The sequence below is a fragment of the Triticum dicoccoides genome, chromosome 4B (genome assembly GCF_002162155.2).
Source record: "Triticum dicoccoides isolate Atlit2015 ecotype Zavitan chromosome 4B, WEW_v2.0, whole genome shotgun sequence".
NCBI classification, from domain to species: domain Eukaryota; kingdom Viridiplantae; phylum Streptophyta; class Magnoliopsida; order Poales; family Poaceae; genus Triticum; species Triticum dicoccoides.
The window spans coordinates 658,311,101-658,316,169 of record NC_041387.1 but is presented as its reverse complement, the minus strand read 5'-3'; the positions used below and the strand labels follow the sequence as shown (position 1 = coordinate 658,316,169).

The window sequence follows — 5,069 nt, the reverse complement described above, 5'->3', positions numbered from 1 at the left end:
AAATATTTCAGAATGAAATTTGTTTCATATGCATGAAAACAGAATGTACTCATTTGAAAATTTTGATTTCGCTCCAATACTTTTTTCGTGTATTCCACAAAACATGTTTCACTCATTTGAAATGTTGAAATTAAAAGATGTTTGAATGTATTCAAGCTTGATCTTGTTCTAAAGGTCTTGGCATCAGGAGTTCAAATATATAAAAAGTTTTAAAAATCAAATTGCAGTTTAAAATATATGAATGAATGAAATTGGTAAAGAGAAAATAAAGGGCATGAATTAGTCTGACATGTGATGCATCTTCTGTACGTGAGAATGAGGAGAGAGAATGGACCATGCATACGTCAAGTATAACTATATTGCTGACATGGGCCCCTCTCATCTGACATTGATTTGACTATTAATAAAGATACAAGAGATAGACTCTCATTATACACATATATATATTGTCTGTGGGCCTACCTATAAAACGAATCACTTCGCATTTGAGTGGCAGATGTGTTGCCGGTAGGTACCGTATCCAGTAAAAAGAGGTTTGCGGTATCTACATGCATGTTTGTTTTGCTGGGTCAAGCGGCTGTTGTGGAGATGCAGCACAAGCATAGGACGTGTGCGTGCATGTAGTTGGTGGAGAGCAAAAGAAGGAGCAAGCCGTTTGTGTGACTTGGCCGGCGTGCGTGCGTGTATGTCGTGGATTTGCTAGTGCGTGCGTGCGTGCTGTTAGAGGGTGTTGGGTGTGTGTGCACCGGGGTATAAGAACCCGATAATATGTACCTACGAAAGCTGTAACGTAATGTTACGTGATTTTCCTTAACCAACCAATCATAACCCCCCCCCCCCTCCATATTCCAGCGGGTGGGCCTGGGCTTTTTCTTTCCTCCAACCAAAACAGACCAAGTCAGCTTTTTCGTAACTTTACGTAGAACTTTTACGTAGATGTTGCATTGCTCATAAGAACCCCCTCTTGTATTGCTTGTAGTTGTGCCGGTTTGTTGCCGAGCCACGGTGACGGTATGAGCCGAGCCGGGGGTATGTACCCAGTAAAGTAAGGCTGTTCGTGTGGCCGAGGCGCCGTTCGTGCGGCGGAGGCGTTTGTGCGCCGGGAAAATCTAGTGTGCTCCTTCTTCCACCTTCGTCCGAGCGAGTGAGAGAAGATGAGTGGCGAGCTGGTCCAGGGTTTGTCCCAACACCATCTGCAGATCCCTTTACCATATCTATGATTATCACCTTCCCTCCTGAGTTCTTGGCAGGGATAGCCTCCTTGCAAGTTGAAGTATTTTGACGCAATCTTGATGACCCCAGTCATGCATGATGTTCTATAACAAATATAGAGAGAAAATTTAGAAGAAAAGAAGAAAACAACGGATAATTAGAGAAAGAGGAAAATGAGAAGATTGATTGCACTATAAGAATTGATAGAGAAAAAAACTTTAAAGAAAAAGATGGACGGTTTAGTGAATGAAATAAGATAAAGGTAACAATCAAGGCTGACGCATACGCCAGGGTATATTGATTTTTAGGAAGGAAAAAAAAGGGTCTTAGAGTACTACATCTGTTCCAGCCTATATCTTTTTTAAAGTCCGTCATTACAAACTTTGACCATAGTTATAGACAAATATGTACATTTAGAATACCAAATGCATGTCATAGGATACATCATCAGTTGTATTGTCATGGTTTATATGTCTGAATTGTCTGTAAACTCGTTCAAAATTTGGTCAGTTTCACTTTTCAGAAAATCTTTTGGATTAATGGTACGACAGGATCAAACCACATAGCAATACTAGGTGGTGTCAATGGGGTACATAGACATACGTTGAGCAAGACAACATCCGCGGGTGGAATGGATTCAAACATGTCACCTGCGACGATACGCAGGTTGCCATGGTCACCGGCGGCCTGGCCGACAACGTGAGGGAGGTCTAGCACGTCGCACTTGATGCGCGGGAACGCCTTGGCCATCACCCGCGTGCCCGCGCCGTTGCCGCCGCCGACATCCACGAGCGAGCTCAGGCCGCGGAAGATGCGGCCCTTGTCCAGAAGGATGACCTCGAGGAAGAGCTCGCTGTGGTCAGGTTGCGCCACGGGGGACAGGTTGCGCCAGCCGACGAGGAAGCGGCACGCCGTGGTCATCCCGTACTGCACTTCGGCGGCCGTGCCATCGGTAGCACAGGCGGTGGCGCTGAAGATACCCGAAGCGCTGAGCAGCTCCATGACGCGCCGGAGGTCGGCAAGCCTGGCCGGGTGCACCTTGGTGTTGGCCAGGGTGGCGGTGCCGCCGCGGCGGTGGATAGAGCCCGGGATGCCGAGATCCACGGCGCACTTGAGCGACATGGACTTGACGTAGCCGAGCACGTGGTTCTGGAGCTCTGGAACTTCACTGCTAACAGCTTTGATAGATGTATGTGTGTGTGATCCCTAGCTCTTCCTACCAACGGCTTTTATACACAAACAACCGTGTCTTCTCTCTCTAACAGCAGATTTTGATTATCTATCCAATATAGATAATTACAGATATAATCAAAAGCTCGAGCTATACTCCATCATTTAATCAGGTCAAACAAATTGATGAACTGAGTCGCATGAGTAAGGTGGGCACAATAATTATCGTCTTGCTGATACGCATGGCTCACCCTTAATTTGGTGAGGATAGGGAGCCAGTCTTATGATCATCTGTTGGTCCATTTATAGATTTATACTTCAACAGAAATGTCGCCATGTTTGGAAATATACAAGATGCGACGCACGCACATATTGCCGTGACATTTTGGGAGCATCATTGATCCATTTCTTCCTTGATTAGACCATTACCTCCCACCTGTCTACTAAAAAAGACGACCAAGCCATCAATCCATCTAAATACTAATGCTCCCATGTACTCCACTGATTTATTCAAAGAAGTGAGATACCATGATCTTACTACTGAAAGTGTGTGCCCTATCACCAATTCACCATGATGTGGTGAGGGGACAATAGTGATTGTTGGGCAAGAAGAGGAACTCGCACAGGTAAGAGAATACACAAGGAGCAACTTGTACTAGCAGTGGTTGAGTGCTATGCATCAGACACACTAAGGGCCTCTGATTCGTAGGATTCTCAAAACACGAGAATAGGGAAAACACAGCAATAAAGTGGCATGTCATCTTTTATCCTATATGATTACAAAACTACATGAATTTGGGTGGAAGAGTGTTTAACAGCACAGGAAAAACAAAGGAGTTCTATCAAAAGGTTTGAGTAGATGCAAAGTTTCCTCCAAAATGAAGCACAAATGAATCCTATGAAAAAATTCCTAAGGATTCCAATCATGCAAATCAAACGGACACCATAGAAAAAAAAACGAAGGATTCGAGTCCTCCAAAAATCCTATGGATTTCCTTTGAATCAATAGAGCCCTAAGTGTGTGTTTGGATCTTGGGCTAGAACGATACTAGCCACATTAGAGAAAGCAGGACGTTTGGTACCTCGTGAAAATCGGCTTTGTTAGGAAATATAGTCAATACCTGACTCTAGAACCTTGCCGAAGGAGAAGAGTCGGATTGGCTCCCCAGCATGGGAAAGAGAATGAAAGCGTCCTCCAACTGCCTACACATTACGTGCTCATGGCTAGTACTAACTGAGCAACATGTCTTGCTTTTATAGGCAATGCCCAAATGAGCAAGATAAGCTACACATCCAAACAGAGCCTAATTAATTAATCACCGACAGAGATCAACCCGCCCCATACAAAAACAAGTTGTCAAGGCAATGGAAATCCTGAATTTGACTGTTTATTGGTAAGAACAAATCAATAAAGTACTAATTAAAGTGGCAATCGACAGTAAGAAGAACTATATAAGACACAACATTCATGACAAGTCAAAAAACTTGTCTCGGGTAAATCTAACACAAACCATTTTTAAATGGGAAAATAAAATGTGTAAACACCCGTTCAAGGGGGATAGAGCGGGACGTGTTCCTAGAGTGTCAATGTGGACGAGTTTGCACTATAGCAATCCAATCAATTTATATGCAAAAAATAAATGACCACATATATGGTAAGGTGAAATTGCAAGGCCAGGCAGATGAAACTAATCTCGTCAACTTATTAACACTTCATTTAGAAAGTGAAAAAAAGTTTTATAGTTCACCCTTATGCTCAATTGATAATCAATTTTAATTGTTGGCTTCATGAAACGACGGCTTTGACGGTGAGTGGATTATCGGGAAAAAATAACTCTAAATTTTCACCCGGTGTTTTATGAAGTTGCCACCGTGTTGGTATCAAAAGGTGATAACTTTTGTACCAATACAATGTCAACTTCATAATAATGGTGTGGCAACTCTCGTAGTCCCGCCGTTTCGAGGGCGATAAGTTACCGTTGTGTCAATGGCAGGTCTTCTGACATCTATAACTCCGGTGAATGGATCCATGGCCCTCCTTCTGCCTTTTGGACATGATATGTGTCATGTTCAAATGATGAAGTGTTTGTGCTATGTTATGCTCTATGCATAGCTATACTTTGTGATAGTGGTGGCCATATAGATTTGTGGTAGTATTTGTGCTATAGATATTTCTGCTAGCAATTAAATCTACTTATGGTGGTCCTATGAACAAGCGGTTGATAGTGGTGATCATATGGATGCACTTGCATATTGATGTCGTGGATTTATTTGGTTGTGTGTGTTGCTTACCAGTGTATCTTGACTTGGTTGTAAGTGTAGATTCATCATGCATTATGTAGTATATAAGGATCATTATGAATCTGAGGTGCCTCGCTTATAATTCCTCTATCTCTTCTTCCTCGGAAAGACCTTCAATGATATGCTTTTGTGCTAATTGGAGTAAACCAAATATATATTTTATTTTATGCAAACTTGGATATATTTCACCTCATCGCTACTATCACTTCTAGTGTACTACACAAAACACTTACTTTGAAAGAGACTTATGTGTGGTGCAACTAAAATGTCGTGCCAGTGATGCTCTTATACTTTAGTGGCACTTCACAAATAGATCGTATACCACACCTCCATTTTGCACTAGATTTATGCTAATGCCTTTTGGACCTTGATTTGGGAAAATTAGA

General features: G+C 42.5%; 1 pseudogene; it reads right to left on the bottom strand.

Annotated features, from left to right (window-relative positions):
* Positions 1 to 619: 619 nt before the first annotated feature.
* Positions 620 to 2,719, bottom strand: LOC119293007 (annotated as a pseudogene).
* Between the last annotated feature and the right edge of the window lie 2,350 nt (positions 2,720 to 5,069).